General features: G+C 39.0%; 1 protein-coding gene across 50 annotated transcripts in view; it reads right to left on the reverse strand.

The window, feature by feature from the left end:
* The window catches only part of LOC101171409 (neuronal cell adhesion molecule), a 76466-nt gene that overhangs the window by 40195 nt on the left and 16122 nt on the right, over positions 1 to 20149 (reverse strand). For 34 of the 50 annotated variants that reach the window (XM_078948505.1, XM_078948509.1, XM_078948503.1 and 31 more), the window contains exon 2: positions 21 to 94. The gene's annotated coding sequence lies outside the window, so the exon portion shown is untranslated. Of the gene's footprint in view, positions 1 to 20; positions 95 to 4149; positions 4232 to 4654; positions 4828 to 20149 lie in introns of those variants that run through there. The other 16 variants (XM_078948521.1, XM_078948529.1, XM_078948496.1 and 13 more) reach the window with 3 other exon arrangements.

A 20149-nucleotide genomic window follows, 5' to 3' on the forward strand; every position in this document is an offset into this window, starting at 1 on the left:
CAGTCAGAATTTCCACTTACCAGAGAAACCAAAGTCCCTGTTTGCTGCTTTCCTTCTGGCTCACTGTTTGCTGCTCCCTCTGTATCTCTTCAATCTGGAAATGGAATGGAAAAAAACAAAAACATTTTATCTTCTGACAACATTTAAAACAGTCATGAATATTTAAAGTCCCACTCCGATCATCTTCTGATCTATTATAAGACTATTCCCAGTGGTCTTTGAATTACAATTATGCAGTTTTTAGCCAAAATTCCAAAGAAAAAAAAAAAACCTGTGTCGTTTTCTGGGACATAGTTTCTCCAGAGCGGCAGGAGTTCATTAGAGATTTGTCTCTGAGTTGTGGGCGGGACTGTTAGCGTAGCGTAAGCCCGCCCTGGTTTTACTCTCTCCCGCTAGCTTATAGCTCCTCACAAGCCCAATCCTCGGACGAGGAAAATAACATTTTCTTCTGTTTGATCCTGATTCACAATGATCTGAATAAAAAAATACTAAGCCATGCAATCTTTGCCTTAAGTTGTTCCTCCATCATGCAAAAAAGGCCACAAGAACATGTTAAAAACACCAAAAACATGATTTTGATAGGAGTGGGTCTTTGAAGCGTTTTTCTGAAGAGGATGTTTTGTACATCTTCCTTTTCTATTTGGCTTTAGTGAGATCTCCCAAGCACCCCTGTCACATCGGATGCTCTCTGCATTGCATCCAGTATAATATTTTTTGTCATGTGCAATCGTCTGCGCGTGTGCTGGATATTTGTTCCATGCACCATAAACACTCCCAACTGTAAGCTGATTTGGAGGTGCAAGGAATTAAGCACCCAAGCTGTGCAGGGCGGACTGAGATCATGGATCCTCAGAAGCAACCGTGTGTAATCAAGGCTGATAGACAAGAGGGGCATCGGCTGGAGAGGAGACATGTCTCCTCCCCTCGTCTCTCCTCCTGTCTTGTCTCATCTCATTGATCTCTCTTTTTCTCCAACCTCCTTCCTCCTGCTCTTATTCTCCAAACCTCTCACTCCTGCCTCACTGCCATCTTCACTTCCATCCTCTTTCCTCTTCGATCTTATCCACATTTCTCCAAACTATCTTCATCTTCCTCTTGTCTAATCTGGCACCCCCTCCTTTTTTTATCTGCTGCCCTTCAACCTGCCATAACCAATCCTCTTTGACAGCTTCTCTTTTATATCCTCCCATCACCTTGGTGTCATCCTCCTTTCAGCTGTGAGGTCAGGACTCCATGTGGAGTCACACACTGCAAAAAGTCAGGCTGCACTTGTAAGAGAGCCACAGAAAGCCAAACGACACATTTTCCAGACTCAGCATCCTATAAAAATATACCACTTTACAATCAGCAATTATTTTAAAAAATCATGTTTTAGTTTAAAATACATGAAGGATTTATTTATAGCAAAAAGTGGAATTCAAATGTAGAGTGATAAAGAGGTTAAACACTCCTTTTTTTTATGTTCTTTCTAAATATTTACAGTTAACAGTAAAATTGCATGCTTTAAGTCATAGTTGTGCAACTATTTTGAGATATAGATCATTTTTTGATCTAGCAATCAAACAGCTTTTCACATAAACTCTAGTTATCTCTTTTATATTGACAATGAAACATGTGTTACTGGCCTTTTTTAATCTAAAAAGAAAACTTTTAGGCACCATTCGGGTTTAGATGAAGTTTAGACTGATTACTGATCCACCCTGAGAAAGCTGTATCATCACTTTGTGACAAAATAAGAACACACTTTATCAAAGACTTATTGGAAAAAGCAGAAACAAAAAAACAAAAAATGTCAGAAAATTAAAGGAGTTAAAAGACTGCATTGAAGAGTTCTTTATACTGTGGCAAAAAATAAGAGTTCAATATCTTAAGAAAACTAGTCCTATTATGAAAAGTAATGACTAGTCCATTTTTTTCACATATCTCTGTTTACATTTTTTGTTGTTTCTTCTCATTGTACACTAAAATACATAGAAGATAGCAAATAGATTTTGTCTTTAGACATGACCCCCCCTGCTGTTCCGTATCGGATTCAATCCAGTGCTTTACAGGTGTGATCTTGGGCCAATTTAAGATTATTTATTTTAATGCACTTTCTAACAGGCTTTTACAAATGAAATGTGAACCTCAATGGTGCACCACATGTCCCAAAAAAGCCTGAATCTCCTATTCGTATCCACCCCTTCTTTTCTGTCTCCATCAATACACGACTCCCTTTTTCTACTTTTCATTTACCGGTATCTTTTTTTGTTTTGTTTTGTTTTATGGCAGAGCCCCCTTTTTCTCTCTTCAGTAAACTGTATTACGATAAAGGCGAGACCCCAAAGGAAATGACAGGCTAGCTGATTGAAGAAGCTAATCCAATTTACTTTTAGCAGAGGGTTTATCGACTTCAGTGTGTCGCTCAAAAGGAGAGGCTGGAAGCTGCACAGACACAAGTCCACATGTAAGTACAAAACATGCCTTTGTGTTCCATGATATCCATGCAACTGTTAGATACACACAGATTTTGTGTCTCGCAGTTCATACTTTTTCTCTTCATTTGCAGCCTTTCTGATTCAAATAAACAGGATCGCATTAAGCAGCCTTTGTGTGAGTCCAAAATGTGTGATTTCTTTGATGCGTTTTTAGTTTATATTTTTACAATCTGTGAAATTCACAGTTTTTTCAGGCATTTCTTCTCACACAATGGTACAAGAAGGATCTCAAGTATTTTCTTTTTGTATCTTTGCTGGCATCTATGCTGACTCCACACTTGGGAGCAGAGCTATAAATCAGCTCTTAAGGTTCTCCATGAACTCAATCTTGCTGCTTCTGTTGGGCATGAGTGAAAACAACAGAGTGCAAGTGAGATTTGACCAAAATGACTAACCAAGAGTGTGACCTTTTGCACATCCTCTTTGAACATCCTGATCCCATCAAAGACAGCCTCCCCCTGTACCAGCCACCCCAACACCCCACCTTTGGCTGTTGACACTGCAGAGTCAGTCAGAGCCCAATCCAGATCGGGGTTTTTTTGGGTGATGAAGAACGGAACCGGTGATCGAAATGGAAAAAGTCAGATAGGAAGTGGGAAACAAGAAATATTTCGGGAGACCTCTTCACGGGAGGTAGAAGATTGCACCCAATATCGCAAACGATTCATACTAGCATGGATTTTCCTAAACCTGAATATATTCCAACCACTACATAATATTCAAATAAGTCCTTTTGGTATGTACATAGGACATTTGGGGCTTTCCAGAGATGTCAGTGTGAAAGGGTGGTGCTCTGGTAATTTTAGCTTTTGGTGGATTAAAAAAAAAAATGTGACCAGATTTTTTTGTGATAGACAGAAGGATAGATTACTTCTACTAAGACTGAATTTCTGACAAAGTAGTTTCAATGAGTTGAACAACTTTAGCCCCCTGGATTTTTGGATCTTTCAATTAAAACTTTTGTTTTTATATTGACTTATTTATACAATAATGAATAAAAATACATCAATTAAAAGTTGCAAATTGTCATGGAACAGTCAAAAAGTATTTGCCTAGGTTTATTGGTTTTCTTCAAAGAAATTGCTTTGAAAACTTTTTTTATGCCACCATGTGGCAAAAAAGAACAAAATAGAAGAAATCAAGTAGACGATTTTTTCTAATGAACCAAGAAATAGTCTAATCCTGAAGTTTAGTCGTGTAACTAAAACAAACACAAAATATGTATTAAGTTCATATTAGGATGCTGCATTTAACAACAGGAGGGATGAATATCATTTTACTGCTGCAACCTCCCGATAAAGAGCATGCAAATACCCTGAGATTTAACATTTCCATGCATGAGAAAATCCTCCCTCTGAGCACATTTGTCCATTTGTCATTTTAGTAAAGTAAAGGGAGATGTCAACAGGTCAAAGAAGCGTGGCTTAGTGCAGCGGCTGTTAATGAGGCCTGGATTTATCCTCCACTGTGCTGTTTTGATGGGTGTCCACATTTGAATGCTGCTGCCTGACTGAGTCATGGAGAGGAAGGGCGCTGAACGGCACAGAAGCAGCCTGTGGGTTTAATTTTAGAGTCTAATGAGAGGCTATGCATAGCTTTAGATGATACCAATCTCCCAATGGAACATAATTATCACCTGAAATGGGGAGGGAAATTGAAGACTTTTTTTTACCTGTAAGGAATTTACTGGGGGCTGTGTGGCTTGTTAGGACAAGATTGTGCAGCTTTGGCACCTCCACAGAAGATCCAATGAACTTAATGGGAGAAAACCATAAAGAGGACTTTGTGATGTTGGAAATGTACAAACTATTGACCACAATATGATCTGCGGTTGATCTGTAACTGCAGAAATTTACCAAGCATTTTATCACTGCAAATACAGTACATTTCTTTTGTCAAGTGTGGTAAAAAAAAACTTTACGAAAATCTCATTTCCATTTCTACAAATATTAATAAATGGAAATATTTGGTCTTAGATTTTTCATAAAAGAAAAGAAATTAGACCTATATACCTATTAAAACATTTTCATACATGTTTAAAACTTAAATATATGTGAAACTTAAATCTAATCTGGAGTTTTGTTGTGGTTTGATCACGTACACATATTTTAGGGCATCTGTTTTTTCTTCTATCTGTTTTCACCCTAAAACGATTTAAAAATAAGAGTATCCCTCACCTTTATCCGTGTTGGAATCAATAGGAAAGGCTCCCGCCAGCCTGTGCATTTGCTGCCTGAGCCTGCAGTTTGGATGTGTTAATCCCACAGGCTGTGTATTCCTCGATGGATTCTCTTTGAATGACAGTAGGAGAGGAGCTGATTCCCTCTCAAAATCGTCCTCCTCCCACCCCCGAACACACCCACAACCCCTCCTCTCGCACACTCTCCCCTCCCATGCTCACAAGGATAAAAAAAAAAAACCTTTTGTCTATCCACAATACGGGTTAAACATTTCCCAGTTTCACATGAACAGCTGCCACAGAAAGTTACCGGTTTTGGTTACGGAGACATGTTTGTGCACGAGCACCGAACATTCAGAAACTTATTTGTTCTGCATCGGATGCATCTGACAGCAGAATGAGGAGAAGACAAAGCGCAACATCCTGCTTTATGAACTTGGCACCGCATCAAAGTCAACCTGACAATATCATTTCATGTTAAGTCAAACAGCACGGAGAGTTCAGCAAATATCTGTCAGCTGTGCAGATTGTGGTGCGGTGAATGCACCTTAGATGCTCAATGGAGGGCGGAGGTGGTGGAGAATCACAGCAGCTACAAGGAGAAAAGAAAAAAAAAAGCCTGCAGGCTCATCTTCAGGACTTCCTCTCCCATCCAGTCAGAAACCAAAGAGCATGCTTACCTACACTCCACAAATGTGCTCATGCAATCTAATCTAGTTGACTCAGTGAGAGGAAGCAAAGTTATTGCCGACTCTTCACTGGCATTATTGCGCCCGTTTTAAAAGAATAGGAGTGGAAAGTCTTTTGACGTCTGTTAGCTATGGTTGCAGAGGGCAACAATGGAGTGAAAGAGAGGCTTTTCTCTGCACTCAGCCTTAAATAACACTCCGCTCGACACAAAAGCAGAGAAAATGTAACATTATCTGCATCAAAGAACACAATTCAACCTGCTGAACAATGAACTGGACTCCTGTATCCGAACAGCACATTACACATTACTCCACATCTTTCCCTTCTCGTCTGTTTCTGTCTTTAAATCTATTACACTAACATTTGGCTAATACCAACATTAGACTTCATATCAAATCCAATAAAATTTAGATTCATAAGTTTAAAGGTTGCACAACTCCTTGTCCAGGATAAAGTCCCACTCCAACTATGTTTGTCTATTGCAAAAGTGTTCCCAGTGGTTTTTTAATTCTGATTAAGCAAGATTTTTAACCAAAATCAAAAACTTTAAGACTTATTTTCTGCAGAGCGACAGGAGTTCATCCGAAATTTGCCCCAGCTTACAGCCCCTCACAACCCCAAGTTAACAAAAATGGTGAACAATATTCATCCATACAGTTTAGAGCTAGATGGCAGCTCAAAAAAAAAAGATGTTCATGGATCTATTTGCCTGCAAGTGTATACATCAGAATGGAGCGGAGCAGAAAGACTTCAGCCAGCTCATTTCAGTTGCTGCATTACAAATATGAGCTTTTTCAAACTGTGGGTTTTTGTCCGCTCCTGATCCATCACGATATGAAGAAATAGTCAAAACAGGCAGTCTTTATCTCAAATTCTTTTACATATGTCCTCTATCATGAGCAACATGATCCAAGTGCATGTTAAAAAAAACAAAAACACAAATTTCATAGGATTGGGTATTTATTGTTTAAAGAAAAGCATTTTTTCCCTTTTAAAACAGGCAATAGTAAAAAACTTAAATTAGGTTTTAGAGTACCAACAGCCAGAAAAATCCAGTCCAGCTCAGAATGTTGTTCTTGTCATGTTTTTGGTATTGGGACTCATTACAGCACAGATCTGCACATTAATAGTGGGCAGGTTTTTATTTAGAAAAATCAGTTTTTTTGTTTTCTTTCTTTTAGCAGTATTTCTATGAGGCTCATCATCTTCAGTACTTGCTTTTTTCATTATGTCTACCTCAAAAAAAACTTCGGAGCATGCTAAGAACATATAGAAAGTTGGAGTTGTCATTAGTTAACAATAAAACATCTGTGGACTTTTCAAAATAAGCTCAGTAGGGAATCACAGGATTTAATGTGAATGACAAAACATTGTTTTTCATTGATTTTAACTATACATTTTACGTCTGTCAAATTTCAAAAGAAGTTACAGAAAGGAAAAAATCTATAAGAAAGGCACATAAACCCAACCTGCATAAGAAAGGCGAGACAAAGAGCATCACAACACTCTCAACCTTTTGCCCGTTTACAATCCCCACTAACCTGCAGTGATAAATCTTTCAGCCTACACACTGTCAGAGCCCCTCTGCCCAACAACTTTACCTTACTACTCCCTAATGAGCAAATGTAAACATGACTCAGCAGGTAAAGCTCTCCTCACATCAGGAATCACAGCATGAGTTTAAAAGAAGAGGGGATCATAAATGAAAGCATTCATTGGATCAGGCATCTTTCATGAAAATGATGGATCGTGGTGAAGTATGCAGATTAGAGTATGAAGTGAGTGAAAGGGACGTGCTTTCTCTGAGAGAGGGGCGTGATTGACCAAGTCTAAAGGGACATTATTTCTGCACACTGACTCTGTAGAGCGGTGACACCGGGCGATCAGTGGCGGCCCATTGGCCCCTTCGGACACACACTGGGACAGGACCGCTGGACCCACCAATAGGACGATACTTTCAATGGTAACTACATATTTCAATGTCCTCCATCTTTGAACAAAGCATAGTTTATGCTTCAGTCTAAAGCATAGGAGTATACTGTGTGAATGTGTGTGTTTGACACTCCTTTTCAGCTCTGAATATTGAAAGGGGGTGAAAAATGATTGGCACATGGGGAAAATAAAGGGTTTGGATCACGAGGCTAAGAAGGCCGGGGCGGGGGGGTAATATTTTTACACATTAATAGTCCATAGTTATCTCTTGGATAGCTAATACAAATACAAGTTTTTGTATCTTTAAGTAAACGTTTCAATGTTGCTCTCAATGAAGTTGTATAAAATGTTAAAAGGTTTGAGAGGAAAAGACAACACCGTCCTCTGGTAATCTGTGATCATTTTAGCCTTGTTACCTCTGCTTGAGCAGATTACAACACGATGAGGAGCCCAAAGGCCCTGAGGTGTCCCATATCCAGGCGACCAGAAGAAAAAGACTCCAGTCAGCCGTCAAAACAGCTTCGCGTACATGATGGAATTTCACGTCAAGAAATGTTCAACATCAGGTCGAACTGATCAAACAGACCCTCAGCGGTTCAGCCTGAATGACAATAAAGAAAACAAAGCGGCTAGGTTCTTCAGGGAATTTACATGAATTACAGCAAGACACCCACAGGGACGGCCGCGACCTCTCCTCAGCTTTTTTTTTTTTTTTTTAAACCAAACAAGACCCCGATCCCGCCCACTGACACACACAAACACACAAAGACACACTGCAAGAGAATGGTGTGCCTGGTTTCCATGGAGCCACGAGGAGCGCTGACAACAGACAGGATGATGGAGAGAAAAAGTGAAAGACAAACAGAGTAAGAGAGGCAGAGTTTGCAGTTAAAAACACAAAGCAAGTGTTGTGTTGAGAAGATTTACCACCTGCAGGCAGCAGACCATCCCTGAGGTTAAGGACCTACACTCACCATATTTCTTTCAACTCAAAGAGCCTCACGGAGATCGTTGGAAACTCAAAGAGTCTAACTAAAAGAAGCTTTAAGCTGCAGCTCATGTGTAATCCAAAATACTAGAAAATAAAGTCTTATTCTTGTGTCAATGTTAAATTATTTGTTAAAATGTATTGCTACAAGTTATTAAACAATAATAAACAGAAACTGATTTAAAAAAAAACTTTTTTTTAAGAAAACAAAGGCAAATGTGAAAGTTAAGAATGCCTGCAGGAAAATTTATGGATATTTGTCTCAACAACAACTTAGTATTGCATTGGTGAACTGAGGATGACACAGATTTGCATCAAATATTTGGAAGCAAAAATACATTCCCCGGTCTTTAATATTTTTCCATGTTTATTTGTTCAACTTAAAAGTCTGAAGATGCCGGGTTTTCTTAAAATTCATCAGCATTTCTCACCGTGTAGTCTTTAATCCAAAGCTGAGCTAAAAACAACCGACAGTTGCTAGAGATGTCATCATCCTTCCTGTTTGTAGCAGTGCCACTTCAATACCTCTTCACTGGAATGCTTCCTCAGGCAAAAAATCTCCACAAATACTCAATTAGAGTTTCAGAAGATTTTTTTCCACCTTTTTTTCTTTTTAGAGGTAAATGTATAGAAAATTAAACGTCTCAAACCAACACCAATGCCTTCAATAACTCATTAGCTTTCAACTGTTTACCAACGCATGTCCACCACCTACAGTTGGAGGAGGCTTGATGCAAAGTGTTGAAGCGGTGTAAATCTCGTAAATCTTGCTTCAGGCTTTTTGGTTCAACTTTCAACACACGTTCAATGGCTATGCGTGTTTTGTACATAGAGCCCCAAAATGGTCTTAAAAATGTGTGTAACTATACATGAACACAAGAGTTTTGAATTCAGAAGCCTGAAACGCGCATTTATGCTCGTTTATATAGACTTTTTATTGGAAGTGCTCCCTTGAACGCTCATTGCTGAGGGTGGTGTGAACGTTGCTTGAGATACTCCTGGTGACCTTTTATTAGTGCACCATAGACAGCATCCTAAAGTTCTCTATTGTATGCAATTCTCTCTGAAAGAACTAAACAAAAATGGCCAAAACATCCTCAAAGACCAATCACAACCCGAACACTGTCTGTCAGAACTGCTGCCATAATGCTATAATGCTGTTATAATGACAATATACGCCTTATCTTTAACAGATGTTCCATTGTTTTGTGTTTTAATAATTCCTATTCCCTTCTTTCTCCAGTTACTGGCATACCCTATTCTTTAGACCATAAGCCACACTTAAAATTTTTATTTTATCAAAAAAAGACAGAGCATCTTATGTATGTATGTATTATGGTTGTGTTTACTGACTTCAAATCGATTTTATGTGCTACATGGCACTCCACAGTATTACAAAATCTATTAGTGTGACTTTGGTCAACAATACAGTTATTTGGTTAACAAATTGTGAGAGCATTACAGCTACTGTAGTCAGAACCCTGACGGAGTGGTACATACTGTGCTTCAACCTAAAGAACTGAAAAAGTGAGCTTATTGTTTTTCATGGTACAACTGACCAACACAGAGTTATTGTGAATAAAGTTGGACTTTCTGTCATGTTGGACTCTCTTGTGATCATCTGGTTATCACAGTTATAAGAAGCAAACAAAAAGGTTCATTAAACAAACTACCCATCAATCCCTGCTGCCTCTATGTCCCTCTGGGCTTTCTGGGTTATTATCTGACTGTTTTTTTTTTTTTCGCTTTATGCGCCCTTTAATCCAGAGTACTTCATTGTCCGGACAATAATGGTACATCTTTTGTCTTTTAACAGATGCTACAATGATTTTTCCCATCTTTGTCCTGTTCTGTCATTAATGTAGTTATTAACATCTTTTCTGTTCTGTTCTTGATGTTCCAGTCATTTGTTCCATATGTCATTTTTCTGCTTTACGTTCTTCTTGTCGTAAATGTTTGGAATTAATATAATTATAAGTATTGCATTTAATAAAGGCCAATCTTGTGTTGTGTGTGTGTGTTTTTTTTTTTTTTTCATTTTTGGGGCCTTAAATTGCTTCTTTCTTAACAAACTAAATCGAATAACAGGGTTGAAAGATGTTCACCGTCTTTGAATTATAGTAAAGCCTTTAGTAGCTACACTGCTCTCTCTCTGATATAAAACGTGAATAGAACACTTTAATAGAATAATGATCGTAAATACTTATCATAAATGAACCATGGCAACCTTGGATCATTACTTAACCCAACAATTCTTCTTTTATTTTTTCTTCTCTTCTTAAAGTGCAAGTAATGTCAGAAAATCCTAAATATATATGGAATTTGTATTTTTAGATCTGCTTTGATCAACATTATGTGTGAGCTACAACTTCTCTGAAACAAATTTTAAAGTGTTTTTTTTCTCATTTTTTGGTTGATTTAGTCAAATGTTCCGGGCTGCTCCATTTTCAAATTTCCTCCCACCATTTTGTTAACTTAATATTCTCATCATTTGTCGATTCAGTCCATTAAATTTTCCCATTTGCTTGAGACTGCATCTGCTGCATCTAATATCTGTTTGCTTTTCCTGTCAGAGAGCTCACAGAAAAATCTGCTTCCAAACACTCACCTGGTGATCAGTTCCCAATTTAATTTCAGATGTGGTGCATGTTCTCCAAAATAAAGGATGAGAGTGACGCTCTTGGATGCGTTATCAGAGAGTCGCTGGGAATTTAGGATCTTTTGAACATTATTATAATGTCAAGATGACCAATCAATCATCTTGGCATGGTAATATTGTTCAAAAGATCCAAACAATGATTCAATCAATTTTGCATTTCTGCATTTCTTTACAGTTCTCAGAATCCTCATATGTAATCTTTATATGACATTTCATTGTTACACTGGTTATGATCCGGCATAGTTTTGACAAAAAACTGACTAAACTGTTCACACGTCCACATTTCTTTTCTTCCAATTCACTAAATAATCATTCAATTTTGTCATGAAAAATAGAAACATATTAGACACATTGAGAGAGTATTGTCTCGTTCACACAACACACACACACACAGATGCTAATTCTTTGATGAAGGCACATGGTCAAACAGCAGGGCAGAGTATGAGTCCAATCATTTTCAGATTATTTTAGATTATTTTTACAGATTATTAGTAACAGTACGGTTATTTCGCATGCATGTGAAGCTTTTATAACAGGAAATTTAAAACAAAAGTTTACATGCATAAACTTTCAGGATCTCAACTTCGGATAATGGTCCTTGGTTTTATTAAAGTCAATCCTGTGTGTTCAGAATTTTTTTTATCCAGTTTCTGTTTCTTTTTTATTACATGTAGGATGCACATATCAATAATAAATTTGCTTCCAGGCTTCATTTATTTTAATAAAACCTTAAACATGACTTGAACTCCCTTTTTTTTTAATTACACAAGGCATCTCTGGTATGAAAACCTTATCTAAAAAGTCATCTTTGCATCATCACTTGTTCATGTGTTAATAATCACCAGAAATTTGCCATATAGATCACATGTTCATAGAGACTCGAAAACAAAGATGTCTTAGAATGAAATCATATCTCATTGAATTCATATATTGCAAGAACTGCATTAGCAACTTATAACAAGAAACTATAGAAGAAGTGATAATAAAGCAGACTTTTCCTTTAAGACTTCCTTGTGGCTGAACATTCTTCAGCTTTATGACTGGAATTAAATGAAGAAGACACATCTTGTGCTTTAAAATGGACTTGCAGATGAGATTTCTGTTGACAAATATTTTGAATTGCTCCAGCATTCATGGAGTTTATGTGTTTGCTTCCTCTTGTGTGTTTGTGGCACAATTTCCCAGAGGAAAAAAAGTGATTTTAATATTGTGACAATGCTGGTTTTGCAGCCAAGAGGTCTAAATCTGCAAAGCTATTAGGAAACCTTCCTGTTTTCTCCTGACATGCTGCCTCTTCTATGAGGTATAGAACAGAGATTTCTTTGCTATTGTTAGCTCCCTTTCTCCAAGCCAAGGACTCTGAGTTCCAACAGTATCCATACAGCATGCAGCAATATGGCAACCATTCATGTGATAATGAAGCAGGAGAAGGAAGCACTGCAGTCTGCTTTGACCCCATGTGTGTGGGGCAGCCTCCAAACTGGAGATTGGAGAGCATGGGAGAAGATGGAAAACATCCAAGAGAGAGAGAAAAGAGGAGGCCTGCAGAGCAGGTCGGCCCTCTTCTATATGCTCCATACTGTCACCCATAAGAAGATCATCCTCAGCCCAGTGAGCTGCAAGCATCCCCAAGTGTTAAGTCACATACAGCCTTACACACACTTTCTCCCAGTGTGTGTGCTGATCCCAGTGTCCATATGTGTCCACAGAAGGCACAGGCATGTGTGCACCTCCTTCGCTTGCCCACCAGGACCAATTTCCATCCCCCGTCTGTGAAGGGGAGCAATCGATGCTGCACAGGGCGCATCAAACAAGCTGCTTGTTACCGTTGGCAACACTAGGACCATAAGTAGGAGGAACCTGCCTCACTTGTGCATTACACACCAAGCCAACTGCATTCGTTTAACACTGAGCTTGAGCTTTACTCTCTTTAACTGTGAGAAGCTACAGCAAAAAGACTCCCAAATAACTGTCAGTCATTGAATCTATTTCGTTAGTCCTTCATCAGCTTCATCAGCCAACCTTAACGCCAGCTGAAGGAGCTTGAAGTCTCCCAAAAATATCTTTTGAAGTAGATGTTTGTGGCAGCAGGAGCGCAATAAAATCTCCCGTCTTCCCTCCTTCTTCTCATCTTCTTCATCCTCACCCATGCTGGGTGACCAGCTCTCGCAACACATGTCACTTCAACACAAATTTGGCCTCCAGAAATGTTGGAGGATGTAAACACACTTAAATTAACCATTTTGGAAATGAAGGTTTAATCTGCAGACCTCACTTAAGAACATTAGTTTGCAGTGGCAAAGTGACACAGACTGGTTTGCCTTTGGTTAAACCTTATCACCAAGAGGAATTCATACATTTTCAGGGTTTAGAGAAAAAAGTGAGAGAAAAAAATACTCTTCACAGTGTGCACTCCTCTTTCATTATGTTCTGCTTGCAAAAGACTGAAAACAAGAATAATTTCTGCAAAACAACTTTTTCAGATTTCAATTGGAATAGAAATGAAACGACTCAGTCAGTTTGAAATACAGAATGAGAACATCAATAGAACCTCCTATTTTTTGTCTGAAAGTGTGTCTATCTGTTGTTACCTCTAAGCTAAAATGATCATAATACCCATATAAATCTAAATTCACACCGCTCTAATAAAAAATCCATGTATATATATGCGTGTTACGGGCTTCACACAAGACGCATTCATGCCTAGCTACACAAGTTTCTACGACCGTCTTTGGGCTCTTCATACAGATAACATGGCCATTGAAGACATATTGAGAGCTGTTGAACTTTGACTAATTAAGGACTCTGATTTGGTAGCGACGTACATATGACATGACCTTTAATTCACAGAAGTACCAACTCTTAGAAAATTGATCATGGAGGAGAAATTAATAATTGTGTTTTGTGCCCGGCTGGGATTATATGACACCAGGTCTTTTAAATATCGGAATAGAGCTGTAAATGAAAAAGCCTGGGGCAAGATTCGCCAGATTTTACCCGCTTTGACATTTCATAGTTTGTCTCTTCCAACTATAGGTGGTGGGCATGCGCTAGTAAACAGTAGCAAAGGTAAAAGAAGAAGCCCCTTCCTGCTTGTGCAGAGAGAACCCCATATGCCAAAAGCACATTTACCCTTGTGCTATCCTAAGCACTTTAACGTTGGGAGTTGGGTCATCTAGACCCACTAGACAGTGCGCTGAACCTTTTTTCTTCAATAATTTGTGATCTTCACTGGTGTCCATGGATTACATGAAATCTTTCCACCTTTATCCACCTTTGTCATGGTAGGGAGAACACATCAATGTAAGGGTGGGGTCATCTAAGATAGCACAAGGGTTAAAGAGTGCGTTAATAGAGCGTTAACAAACACGCATCACATTCAAAAGTGAAAGTAGCATACCGGTAATAGTTTGACTCGGTTTTAATATTCCACTTGTGTTATTTTACTGTTTTTTTCCTAAATTCACTAAAAACTGCCAACTCAGCTTGAAAAACTGTATAACGAAGACCTCTTTATTTCTGACAACTACTAATTTTCTGTAAGATCAACTATAACATTCATACATAAGAAATAGTTAGAAATAAACAAGAAAAAAGACCCTATTTCAGAAAAATATCTTGAGGAACTTTGCTCACATTCAAAGCCAGATCTTGGACAGGAGCCTGGATATCACATGAAAGCAGGCGGTGGCAGCCGCAGGGGGCAGAGGCAGCGCTCAACAGCCTTCAGCTATTAACTCAGTCCAATAACATATTATCAGACCACTGTCATTTAGCCTTGACTCAGTCCCCCATAAATGATATTTATTATATGCTTTTCTGATGCAGATTTCTGGAGATTAGAAGTTTGTATGATCTAACTCTCTAATAAATCCCTTTATTTGCATGTAAATTTGAAATCTTGTAAAGGTATGATGCATTTGCTGACAGATTTCATTCTGTCAAAGGCAAATTTATTAAAAAGAGCCCAACTGTCAGCATTTTCCACAAGTTATCTCTCATATTAGCAGTGGTGCAAGGTAATATATTTCTTATCGCAATGAAATCCAACGCACAACAAAAAGCAAATATGGTTGTGCATCTAATGCCGTTCCTCGATTAGACTTTAAGCTAAATGCCAAAACCTCTGAATGAAACCAAAAACTTTACTTCCTTCCCAGAGCTCCTTTATCTCCCTTTCATCCTTCTTTCCCCCTCACAGTGTACATGTTCTGTGGTGCAGGTGACAGAACAGGGACAATGGGATGATATCACTGGTTGCTCGTCCGGGTTCTGCACAATTGCACACTGCTGCCGCTCGAGTGCAGCATGCTGTAAAGTTGGAGAAGGGAACAGAAGAAGGGTAAATGGCGTATACTTATATAGCGCTTTTCTACCTACAAGGCCCAAAGCGCTTTACAGTCACAGAACCATTCACCCATGCACACACATTCACACACATTCACACACTGGTGGCGGCTCTGCTGCCAAATACAGAGGCAAGGTGGGGTTCAATGTCTTGTCTTGCCCAAGGAAGCATCGACTCATGGGCATGCAAGGTGGGAATCGAACCTGCAATATTGCGATCATGGGTCGACCGCCCTGCCGCTGCACCATGGCCGCCCCAACAGAGGAGAAGAAGAGGAGAATGCATGGCAGAAGTAGAAGAAACAGAAGGTAGGAAGAGGGGATGTTTGGAGAAAAGAAGAAAACGAGTTGTGCAAGGCTTTAAAAACCAAAAAAATGAGAAAATTAGATTTGACTGCATGTAAGGCTGTATGAAAACCTACATTAAGTCAGTAGCTTTTTCCACTCCAACTGAGTCTTTAAGGACTGCAGACTTAGCTGCTTTTTAATTGCAGCCTTGCTGATCCCCCCCCTGAAGGTGTCTCAAACTTGCAAGACAAACTGTTCCTGTCACACTGGCCAGGTAGCATTTACTTTGTATCATTAATTGGCTGCACAGGAACAGTCCATTTGAAGATGCACTGATCGTTCCGCAGAACCATACAGGTGACACAGGAGCCGGCGCAGAACATATGTGACAACAGAGCCTCAAACCCCTGACATTTTCCATTCAATCTGGCACGAGCTTTTGTAAACACAAGCCCCAAGAAGACATTTTGGCAGCAGAATCGTCCTTTTTTAGCAGACTTCTAGGCGTCCTGCTCTCAAGATGTACCGTCGCTGTTCATCTGAAGCAGGCTGAGGGCTGGGCACAGTCAAGGAGAAAGGCTTTCATCTCCAGCTCTGCGTTATGCCTGAGCCAGAATTTCAGCCGCCCTTGATGTAGCAGCTGACACAGGAGGCTTCTGGGATTGTTGTTTTCAGCTCCCGTTTTACACAGTCAGCTACATGATTAGATGGAGGCAGGTGTTATCACTGAATAAGTCATCCTGGTTTACTTTTGAGGTTTGTTTGTTTTTCACAAGTTTAAGAAATGTTGACAGAACATGTAGAAGTTAATCTGTTCTGGTTTAAGAACTATTTTTCTTTTTGAACCAGGTTAAACTATCCCTTTTTCAAACTGTATAAATGCAAAATAGCACATCTGATCATACACTATAGATGAATTAATAATTTAATTTAATTTTACTTGCAGAAACCCAACAACCGATTTTAAAAAATCTGTCACAGAATATGTGATTTTTTTTTTTATTGCACATAAACCTAGTTTTCTGATTGGCAGGTGAGTGTCAAATTTTCAGCTGAAGGCAGAAGAGATGCCTGACTTGATCAGGTAACACAACTGTGTTCCATTTAGGGCCAGTTTAAGGACTTTTATTTTGTAGGTCACAACATTGTCCCAACCCTTTCCTTTCTGTAACCAATTAGCAAGTCAAACAAGTTTGGAAAGTAGTTCAAACACTGCTAGTGTCAGGTCAAGGATGTTACCCCAATTTGTGTGCAATGTTTGTGTTAAAGAATGCATAAAATAAAATGATAAGATGCATTTAAGTCCTCAGCACTTTCGTTAAAAACCTAGATTTAAAGCTAAACATTTTAAAACCAAGTTGTGTGCAAGTTTTTTTGTTTTTTATGAATTTTTTGCATTTTTTATTTTTACATAGGGTTTTCGCAACTTGGTGAGCAGGCGGCATGATGGCTCAGTTGGCTGCATATATGACTGGTGCAAAATCGGAGTTCCTTTTCCAGGGGACATAATGAGCTTCATCCAGTGTGGGTCCTTGGGCAAGACTCTTTGCACTACTGCTTAAATATGTAGCTCAAGGAGGGCTACACAGTCCCCAGCCCAGATAAAACACAGGGTTGTGTCAGGAAGTGCATCTGGTGTCACATTTTCTGCCAAACCACCTGTGCGAATCAGTGAAAGCTGTGGCGACTCCTAAAGGGATGTGTTGAAAGGTTGACTAACAGACCTTCGCAACTTGGTGAGGATTGTGAGTTGGGGAGTTTTGCAAATGTACCTGGCTCCAAGTCCATGTCCTTCTTATTCAAGCTTCAAACTGACAGTTGGAACATAGCCTCCGTGACCAAACCTGGTCTTGTTAAACACTGTTTTCAAATTTGCATGTGACTTTTTTGGATGGCTCACATTAGTTTAGCACCTTTGGCAAGTCTAAGACAAAAAACCTCAATGGTACATGAACAAGTTAAAGTTAGTGGATTGATCAAATATCCATATCTCAAATGTTCTTAAAAATCAGACAAATAAAAAAATCAAACAAAATCAAAAGCTCTGCGAAAATGAATTCCAATTTCAGATCCATCACTGATGACTGCACTCACTAATGGTATCAAATGGCTTCCATGGATGCCTGCTGCCACCTTTAGGTATATGCAGCAGAAACACTCATGTATTGATCAAATCAACCCATTAGCACAATAAAGTAAGAAACCCCTAAAGTGCTTTAAAATGTTTTGAGCATTTGGATCCCTAGCACTCCCAAAATGGCGTAGTGCACTCAAGTTGGGTACGTACCTCCATTACATGCAAACAGAAACAAGACTTCACATTAGATAGTATGGGGTGCCTATTTGGTCGTATTTCACCCTGTCATTCTTAGTTATAAGTTTGAATATTTTTCTGCACCAAATAATTTATTCACTGGAATCTTATTTTTACAAGGGGGGAAAAGAAACAATTGAGTTTTTCTTCTTGCAGAACTGCATAATTATTGGGGTTAATTCAAGCCCAAGCTCTTGCTCTATTGTCTTTAAATATGTCTGCCACTGCTTAAATTAATAAATTAGTGACAAAACGGAGCCGACAGACAGGCCACGCTTGAATGCACCATGTTGGCTCAGTGGATAAGAAGAAGCTGCGAGGAGAAAGCCTTTACTTGACAACAGCTTTGTCATTTCGAGGCATTTGGACCCGAGTTTTTCCCTGTGATGGGATTTCTCTACGCGCTCACTTATTCCTAACTCGGAGAAATTTTTTGCACAGCATGTGTTTGTCTCGATAGTGTCTATTTGTTCCGGCACTAGATAAGCAATACAAACAATTTTATGCCATTCTGACTTTTGTTATTTTGGCTCTTTAGAGAAATCAGAAGGCAGAATGGAACAGACATCGGGATGGTAGGAAAAGATAGCGGTAAACAGCCCAATGTTTTAGTTTACTTCCAACTTCGCTGGGGGCTCAGACAACATGTGATTGCAATACTTACACACACAACCAGACTGGTCATCTTATTTGTGCGCATCAAATGGAAAAGGCATTTTCTTAGCTTACCTTACAGTCTGGAAACCTACAGTGGGTTCAGTAAAAAAAAAGGTTAAAATGAAATGTAAGGAAATAAAACAGGAAATGCACCAGGAAGCTAAATAAAATAGGGAAAAAGCTTAGAAAACATAAAAAGTGTAAAAATTATTCCAAACTAATAGCAACCTCCGCCTGACTTGAAGCCTAAAGAAAATCCCAGATAGGACTGGAGGAGATTTCAATAAATGGAAACTTTTAACCCTTGTGCTATCCTATGGAGTCAAGATGACCATTGACATGTTATTCCTACCATGACAAAGGTGGATAAAGGTGAAGAGGATTTCATGTATTCCATGGAAACCAGTGAAGATCACAAATCAATGAAGAAAAAAGTTCAGCGCACTGTCTTGTGGAGTCTAGATGACCCAACTCCCAATGTCAAAGTGCCTAGGATAGCACAAGGGTTAAATAAGCGGTTAGCAGGAGGCCACTGTCCACATGGAGTTGATTCCTAGAGAGAGCTGCCAGAAATTGGAGCTTAGCAAGGCATTTTAGTAGAAGGGCCCCTCTAATAAACACTGATAAAAGTATTAGTGTTTGGAGCTACTTATAGCTCTTTTGACTAGTTTATTGCAAACAGCTGCAGATTCTCTTTTTGTCATAGTTGAAATACAAAGTGTTTTGACTGCAAAAGCATGAGAACTATCCCACCTGGTGTGTCTGAATGTTTTTTTTTTGTTTCAAGTGTTTAAGAACAAACTCTGATCATCTTTTGCTCTTTTGTAAAATTGTTACCAGTGGTCTTGTTCGTGATCTAATCATGATTATGCCGCTTTAGCCTAAGAAAAAAAACAACTTTGTTGTTTTCTAGCAAAATAGCCACCCCCACCCACTCCCCAAACCCCCTTCTCTATGCTGAGAGCTCTGTGTTTACACTCTGTCCCACTGGCTTACAGCCCCTCACACCCCCAACCTAACATTACAGGTGCAACAAAAATGCTAAGCAATACTGGTGCTCTCCAGGTGTACAGTTTTGACACATATGCTAGCTCAGACGAGGAAAAAGAAGATGTACGTCTGAAGCAGGCTGAGGGCACGTGGACAAGCATGCAGGGAGCTACAAATACAAGCTTGTTTGAAGTGCATTTTTTGTCTGATTTACAACAATTTGAATAAAGAAATACTGGTACTTAAAATGCAATTTAATATTTATTTACTTTATATATCCCCCATCATCAGAAAAATGCCACCAACATGTTAAAAAAAAACAACAAAAGCATGGTTTTCATCAGAGTGAGTCTTTAACCTTTCCGAGAGACGGAACTACCTTGAAATACCTTCACATCAAATGACAACAATGTTGTTTTTTAACCCTCTCTAGATTCCTCAAATGAATAGAGTGCATCCTTGAAATGACTGATAGCAAGTCGGTGGCCACAGGGAGGCTTTAGTTAGAAAAGATTATCCCCACAAGTGGCGATAAGGACCCAAAGAGACCTCAGGTTTAGTGCTAGATCTGACTGTTCCTCCTTCTCCAGGATGTCTTTATGAGGACTCATATCTAATCCGAGGAGGA

Source organism: Oryzias latipes, chromosome 6, assembly GCF_053564925.1.
Source record: "Oryzias latipes strain Hd-rR chromosome 6, Olatipes_Hd-rR_3.1".
NCBI lineage: Eukaryota > Metazoa > Chordata > Actinopteri > Beloniformes > Adrianichthyidae > Oryzias > Oryzias latipes.